The sequence below is a fragment of the Oryx dammah genome, unplaced genomic scaffold, assembly GCF_014754425.2.
Source record: "Oryx dammah isolate SB20612 unplaced genomic scaffold, SCBI_Odam_1.1 HiC_scaffold_18, whole genome shotgun sequence".
In the NCBI taxonomy this organism is placed as follows: Eukaryota; Metazoa; Chordata; class Mammalia; order Artiodactyla; family Bovidae; genus Oryx; species Oryx dammah.
This window is the reverse complement of record NW_024070202.1, coordinates 111,920,070-111,928,542: the sequence shown is the minus strand read 5'-3', so window position 1 is coordinate 111,928,542 and position 8,473 is coordinate 111,920,070. Positions and strand designations below refer to the sequence as shown.

Below are 8,473 nucleotides of genomic sequence, written 5' to 3'. Positions count from 1 at the left end.
ACTACTGATATTTTCTGTTGGAATTTCTTCCATACCTTCCCTGCTGTTCAGACATTAGTTAGGTATTCATTTATCTTCTCTTCTCCTATATGTTTGGTTTTGTTATACACAATGCTTCAATCCTCTTGGGCTGTGTTTTGATGTACAAAAAGAAGGTGCGTTGCTACTTTAATTATTTTTCCCAAATAGCTAATCAAACTCTCCCAGTTTCATGTATGTAAACAACCTTTCCTTTCCCATCTGAATTCATGACTGCTCTAACTCTGGGCTGTAAAGCACGGGGTTAAGTGTGTGGGCTCCAGCGCCAGGCTGCCTGAGTTTGCATCCGGCTTACTAATCACATCTCCTTGGACAGCTTTCTGCACATCCCGGCGCCTCAGGTTCCTCCGGTCTGCCGCCAGGGTACCGATCACAGCCCTGTGTCAGAGGGTTGTTGTGACCATCATCACTGCTCAGGCACTTGTGACGATCTTTCATCACGTTTGTAATGTTTTCCCGGGTCTGGGTGTCAGGTGTTCTTAGATGTTCTAATAATTACAGTGGAAAAGTGCTCCAGCGTCGCTCCTATTATACTCACAATTTTCTTAGCTCCCTATTTCATTTTTGGAAATAAATGGTCTGCCTTGTATTTATTAGGCCTGGTCTTCTGATTACTTCTCAAGGAAGGAGTTTGAAAAAAGGGCACTGCTTGATTGGGCTGGAAGAAGGAGGACTAGCTGAGGTCTGGAGGTTAGGAGAGCAGAGCCCTGAGGGGCTTAGAGGGCGGTGGGAAGAGGAAAGATAGGCAGCGAAGAAGAGGAGACAGGGGACGAGACTGAAGGGCAAAGGGCAGATAGAGCAGGACGAACAGGGCGGGCCGGGCTCAGACCCGAGTTTGGCAGTGTGGGAGAGTTCCGAGCCACCTGCGTTTTCTCCTGGTAACCCGAGAGTGCCTCAACCTCTGCACTTCTGGGTCAGAGGGCCTCAAACTCTGCACTTCTGGGTGAGAAGTCCTCCCCCTCTGCACTTCCGGGTGTGGGCTGAAGACTGTGACCGAATCGATCTTCCCACCAACCTGAAGAGGAAGACCGGTTGGATTTCAGAGCAGGAGGACCAGTCTGGAATGACCATGGGTATTGGAGCCCATGGCAGGGGCTGCGGAGGTTGGCAGGGTCCAGATGTAACTACAGCAGCATAAAGCTGTGAGTTGAGACTGCCATATAACATCGGGGGTATAGCTCAGGGGTAGAGCATTTGACTGCAGATCAAGAGGTCCCCGGTTCAAATCCGGGTGCCCCCTTCTGATGCTCCATTTTGGAGTTTGGCATAGTCGACCTTCCTTGGGCCCTGTAACTCTCCCTGTAGTTCAAGCAACCCCTCTACCCTGAAAACAACACCCACCGACTCTTTCCCATCAGAAGAGAGATTCCTTCCTGTCTTTGCACTGTCGTTTCATCCCCACAGAAGACCTGCAAGATCAGGATTGGGGGATGACAGGCAATCCAATCCTTTCAGCCCACCAGCCAGATTGGTTTTCCCAAGGCCAAGGTCTCCACCAGTGCTCCCTCCAGGAACGGAATGCAAGCTGCATGTCTGAATTTACATTTACTAGTAGCCACCTTAAATATTTAAAGTAAAAAAGGGAAGGTGGGTGAAAGGGGTCAAAAGGTACAGAATTAGATAAATAAGTCTTGAGGAGCAATGTACAGCATGGTGACTATAGTCGCTGTATTAACAATATTTTATTGTATATTTGAAAGTTGCTAAGAGAGTAGATCTTGAAAGTTCTTATAACCAGGGAGGAATGTAACTATGTGAGGTGCCTGATGTTAACTGGACTTATTGTGGTGATCATTTGTCAATATGTACATGTATCAAATCATGTTGTACACCTTTGATATTACATTGTATGTCAATTATAGCTTATTAAAACTGGGGGAAATGTTTTCATAAAAATAAAGTAAAACGACATCAGCAAAACGAATCTCCTTTTGTGGAGGGGGCGTGCCCTGCAGCTTGTGGGATCTTCGTTCCCCAACCAGGGAGCAAACCCCCGCACTCTGAAAGTGCCAAGTCCTAACCACTGGGCCACCAAGGAGTGCCCCAACCGTCCACATTTTAAAATCCAGTATATCCAAAACATCATCATTTCAGCGTATGACCAATATAAAAATTTATAAATGAGGTAAATCCTTGAAATCTGGCTGCAATGTCCTCTTAAGGTACCTGCTCATCTGGACCAGCCGCCTGTGGACTGGGGGCAGGTCTGCAGCACGGGAAACCTTGCTGGCTTCTTGCCGTTTTCAAGGAAATGGGGAGCCGGGTGCTGGTCAGGGTCCCAGGAGGCTCCTTGTGCTCCCCAGGGTGTGATGGATGGAAAGAGCCCCAGGGAGGAGCCATCACCCCACCTTCCTCATCATCACAAGGGAAGTTAGCCAGGAGCAGGGAGGGCTGCTCCCCACAGGACAGATGTAAGGCTGGGGTCCAAGGCAACTCTGGGGATACATAGGAGACCCATAGGTTTTCAGGTCCCTGGACAGCCTCTTTCAATTGTCTTTTTTCTGCAGACAAAGTATGTTTAATGAAAATACTTCTGATTCAGGTGCTGGAGTAACTGGTAAGCTCAGAGCAAAGTAGGCTAATTGAAAAGTATTCTCAGAGACTTCCCCGGTAGTCTCATGGTTAAGATGCTATGCTCCCAATGCCTGGGTCACAGGTTCAATCCTTGGTTGGGGAGTTATAACCAGACATGCTACATGGTGTATAGCCAAAACACAAAAGAAAACTTTAAAAAATATTAAGCACTTTTAAAAGTACCCAGTTGCAATTTTCTTATATTCCAGTATATAAACATTTTAGCCACAAAATTTCACAGGTCTTTTTTGTCTTTTTGCTTCCCTTCAAAGTACATGTCTTTAATTTTTTAAATTAACGGCCACATCATGTGGCATGTGGGATCTTATTTCCCAAACCAGGGATTGAAACTTCGTCCCCTGCATTGGAAGCACAGAGAGTCTTAACCACTGAACAGCCAGGCAAGTCCCTCAAAGTACATTTCTTCTACAGAAATATTTGTAAGACAGAGCGCTTGAAATGAGTATGATTCTCCTGAATATTTCACCAAATTTAGATGTTGTAAAGTCCCAAGCTTTGAAAATTTCATTCCCCTCAGGTACAGAATGTAAATTTATTCAATTGAAATGAAGAACGTCAGCCAAAGATTCTTTTCAGACTCTGCAAGCACAATTTTAGAAATTCAGAATTAAATCTTGTATACCATGTGAACTTTCATTGTTTAATGTGTTCAGTTTCTCTCTTGCTTTTGCAAGACTACGTCTCAACGTCTTTCTGTTTGCAAATTTTATTTTCATTTATTGCAACTCTCTAAAGGTTTCAAAAGCTGAAGTTCTGGGGCACACATTTGTTGAAAACTTTGATTAAGGATTTCCAACAGGTTTGTGTAAGTGTAGTGTGTTAGTCATTTAGTCATATCCGACTCTTTGGGACCCTATGGACTGTAGCCCACCAGGCTCCTCTTGTCCATGGGATTCTCCAGACAAGAATACTAGAGTGGGTTGCCATTCCCTTCTCCAGGGGATCTTCCTGACCCAGGGATCAAACCTGGGTCTCCTGCATTACAGGCAGGTTCTTTACCATCTGAGCCATCAGTGGAGGTTTGTGCAAAACACAATTCTGTGTGCCTATTTTTACAAAGAAAAAAAAAAGGTTTAATACCAATACCATTGCAGGACACTTGGGTTAATTCACAAAGTAGTTCTTCAAAGGCTCAAACACTTCTAAAATCTTAGTGCTCTTGGGGACAGATGTGTCTAAGATACTATACTGGTAGACCTACAATACAGGTCAGTTCAGTAACTATTTGTACTTTCTTACACATACTGCTGCTTCCTCAGGTAGCACTTATGGTCAAGAACCCATAAGAGACATAAGAGATTCAGGTTTGAGTTTGATCCCTGAGTTGGGAAGATCCTGTGGAGGAGGAAATGGCACCCCACTCCAGTATCTTTGCCTGGAGAATCCTTTGGAGAGAGGAGCCTATTGGGCTACAGTTCACGGGGTCGCAAAGAGTCAGACACCACTGAAGCAACAGCACGCATACCCACATGCAGCCATCAAGAAATCTTTTCTTGTATTAAATCGGCTGTCACAAAAACAATTTAGTTTTTTAAAAACTTAAAAACAATTCAGCTTTTATATGAATTGGTAGAATATCACAGCCCGTTTAAATGCACTTTTGAATTATGTGTGCCCCACCATGCCCACAACATTTCTGCTTCACTTGCTTAGAACTTACTGACAGCATCCCTGCTAAGAACATTGTTTACATTAAAAGCTTGGGCTTCAAAACTTGCGTTCTTGTATTATTATAGCAAAAACAAAGTTCTATCTTCTATTGAATTCATTCCCCCCCCTTTTTTTTTGTTTTTTCCTGATGGACCAGGGATTGAACCTGGGCCCCCAGCATTGGTGGGGGGCAGAGTCTTAACCACTGGACCACGAGGGAAGTCCTACTGAACTCTTAAATGGAGTTTATAACAGCCTTCACGATGTCAGGTACTTCACCTTGGACAAAATGAACTTCCAAAGCTTCATTTTGATTCCATGAACTGGATGCTGAGATAGCAGACCCAAAAGCAGGACCATCCCCAGGGACAGACTTAAGTGGCCCCATCTAACGAGACTGATGTAGTTCCTCAGCTTACCAGCTCGTGTCCCCTGGGATGTGGGTGCTCCTCAGAAGGGTTCCTCTCGCTGGCTGGTGGAGAGGTTGGAAGAGGGGTAGGATTCATGAAAGAGAGGGAGGCTTGACAAGATTCTGGAGCAGAAGTCAAAACCTCTGGGGCCTGGTCCTGACACTGTGGGCAGCCCGGACGTGCCCAGGCATGAAGGGGACCGCAGAATAGTGCTTCTCAGTGGTTTGAGTTCCCCTACGATTCTTTCAAAGTTTCTACTCACATTTTAATAACAGCCTTAAGTGTCTTGGTACAGGCACACGGTGGCTTGTTCGCAGGGCCGTTTTATAATCAGAGCCCAGTGTGATGCACGCACTCAAGTTGATCACGTTGTTACCATGTGCTCAGTCGCTCAGTTGTGTGCGACTCTTTGTGACCCTATGGACTGTAACCCCCAGGCTCCTCTGTCCATGGGAGTCTCCAGGCAAGAATACCGGAGTGGGCTGCCATGCCCTGTCACCATGCCTCGCTGTAACACGTGACCGAAGATCAGAGGCCGACTTTGAAGGCAGCTCTTGTGCCCCTTCCCTCTTTGCCCATTTCTGTCCCCCCCTAACTTTTTTTTTTAAGAATTATTTATTATTTTGCTGCCCACAGCATGCAGAATCTTGGTTCCTGACCAGGAATTGAATCTGTGTCCCCTTCAGTGGGCATGTGATTTTTAACCACTGGACCACCAGGGAAATCCCTGACTGCTTAACCTTGTAAAAACCTCCTCCTTGGAATGAGATCACTAGGCAGTTGAACCTAGCTCCTGACTTGTGCTCTCCATGCCTTGCCTAACCTGTTGATTCTTTTCCTAGATTAAAAGAAAAATTAAAAGATGACTAGTCCTCTACCCCCACAACCCCCTTAGCAATCCCGCAGGCAGATCGGACTGGCAGGATAACACCTGGAGAGACAGTTACACACAATGGAGAAGGACGCGCAACCCAACCTCCTGCCTCCATGATTCACTGAGATTCTTTCCGCTTTTTTCCCCTTTACAAACTGTCAAGGATGAGCAGACACTTCGGAGCCAGTCTCGGGACATGAGTCCACCTTCTAATGAATCCACCAGACTTCCAGTTTTTCTGATTAAAACATATTTTCCTTTCTACTGACACTTGCCTCTTGATAATTGGCTTTTGAGCAGTGGGCAGCCAACCCTGAGTTTGGTAACAGCTTTAGCCTATGAGAAATGAGCCTTGAGAGTCAGAGGGCGTGTTAATAGAGGCAGTTAGCAGAGGAGCTGGGGGACCGCTGCGTCTCTAGGCGTGAGCAGCTTCACAAGCACATTGCAAACAGCCTCTTCTAGCAAAATGATTTCATCTGCTATTCAAATTGCTGTTAACTTGAATGTTCCTGGGTTTGTGATTTTGTTTGTATTGATCTTCTAAAATTGTTTTGTCTTAAAAGTGTATAAAACTGTGAGTTTGAAGCATTTATATCTAGCTGTGTATATACATGTATGTACAGATACAAGCAGTACAATAAACGAAAATTAAGCTAACCCTGGGGTACTAAGAGAAAATGTTCCCTTTCAAATCAAATACACATGCAACAGGAAACCAGTAAAATGGCCATGTGGTGGCTGGAAGAGTGGGACGGAATGGAGTCTTGCTTTTTGTCTGGATGCTATTTTGTACATTTTATTTTTTAGTTTATTATTGTTATTTGGTTGTGCGGCATGCGGGATCTTAGTTCCCCATCCAGGGATCAAACCCGTGCCCTCTGTAGTGGAAGCATGGAGTCTTACCCACTGGACTGCCAGGGAAGCTCCTATTTCATGCATTTTCAATTCTGTGCCATGTGAAAGTGTTACTTGTAAAAAAGTTAATTCATTCAGAAATTTAGGAAACTGACTTCCAGAAGCTCCAGGTGGGTCATTTCAAGGCACTGGTTAGGTCTGTTCCCTAAAACTCCGTTATAAAATGGGGAGCATTTGCTGGGTTCATAGAGCAGGGAGGCGGCTTGGCCTCAAAGCACCAAGGCCCCGAAATTCACCCTTCGGGGCAGCTGAGCTGAGACAGGATATAGTGGTGGTCCTTTACCTCTTAATTCTGTTAATTAGAAAAAGTGAGACATGCTCAGTTGTGTCCGACTGTTTGTAACCCCGTGGACTATACAGTCCCTGGAATTCTCCAGGCCAGAATACTGGAGTGGGTAGCCTTTCCCTTCTCCAGAGGATCTTCCCAACCCAGGGACTGAACCCAGGTCTCCCGCATTGCGGGCAGATTCTTTACCAACTGAGCTTAAGCTTTGTGATTTGGGGCGTGTGTGTAGCTGCTTCATTCATGTCCCACTCTTTGTGACCCTACGGAGTGTAGCCCGCCAGGCTCTGTCCATGGGACTCTCCAAACAAGTTGCTTCAATCTTTGTGTCATTGTTACCTATAAAGAGGGTGGTGGTGGAGATAGCACTCACTACCACAATAATTTTTAAAACTATATATAATAAAAAATAAAAAAGTATATAAAGTGTATAAAAATTTAGAACAGTTTATCTAGCACATTATAAATGCTCGGTAAACATCAGGTCTTAGAATTATTACAGCCGTCACAGGTGTCTCACCAAAGTGAGAAGTTGTGAGGAGCAAGGCTAACTTTTCCAGTAGGGGGTATAGCTCAGGGGTAGAGCATTTGACTGCAGATCAAGAGGTCCCCGGTTCAAATCCGGGTGCCCCCTATAATTATCCCAAATTTCCCTTTGTTGGCCTTGTGGTAGCGCACCCTCTCCTGTGTAACCAGCAAGGCTGAGGGTGTGGAAGCTTTCCTTCATTATTGTCTGGAATTATCCACCAGCCACCCCCCCATCCCACCCTTCATCCTTACTTGGGACTATATTCCCCATAGCACTGGGGGCTGGTTTGAGTCCTAGAAAGAGAAATGTTCCCAGGTAAGCAATGCCATGATTTACACAAAATTAAATTAGATGAGAAAAGCAAGAGGCAATAGCATAGGATTGTTATGCTATCGTTTGTGTTTATAAATACAGCCAAGGAGAGGCTGTGCATTCCTTACTGACATGTGCAGACTATCTGGAAGAGAACATAAAAAAATGTTAACACAGGTTCCCCGGGGATGCTTGTAGAGAGTCTTGTTAGATGAGAGAGGGAGAATTTTCACTGCGTACTTTTTTTTCCTTCATTTTAATCTTTAAATGTATTCTTAAGATTTTTTTTTCCAGTGTCACGTTCTCAGCAAAATTGAGAGGAACATACAGAGATTTCCCACATATCCCGTGCCCCTACATATGGATAACCTCTCGCATTATCAACATCCCCCACCAGAACAGGACATTTGTTACAGTGGACGAACATAGAGCCACACAGCATCGTCACCAAACCCACCATCTACATCAGGGCTCCCTCTTGGTATCGTCCATTCTATGGGTTTGGACAAACGTATCCATCACTATGGGCTTCCCAGGTGGCACAGTGGTAAAGAATCCATTTGCCAATGCAGGAGATTCAAGAGATGCGGGTTCGATCCTTGGGTTGAGAAGAGCTCCTGGAGAAGGAAATGGCAGCCCACTCCAGTATTCTTGCCCGGAGAATCCCATGGACAGAGGAGCCTGGGGGCTACAGTCCACGGGGTCGCAAAGAGTCGGACAGGACTGCAGCGCTCTGAGAACACACACACATGCATCATTACAGTATAATGCAGAGTGTTTTCACTGCCCTGAAAATCCTCTGTGCTCTACCTGTATATCTCCCTCTATGCCCCCAAATCCCTGGCAACCGCTGATCTTTTTACTGT

At 45.3% G+C, this 8,473-nt stretch overlaps 2 non-coding genes across 2 annotated transcripts; both read left to right on the top strand.

Moving 5' to 3' along the window:
* The first annotated feature begins 1,207 nt into the window (after nt 1-1,207).
* Nucleotides 1,208-1,279, top strand: TRNAC-GCA. Its single transcript has one exon. It is a non-coding gene; the product is annotated as a tRNA-Cys (tRNA).
* A 6,049-nt stretch (nt 1,280-7,328) lies between these two features.
* Nucleotides 7,329-7,400, top strand: TRNAC-GCA. The gene has a single exon. It is a non-coding gene; the product is annotated as a tRNA-Cys (tRNA).
* Nucleotides 7,401-8,473: the final 1,073 nt, after the last annotated feature.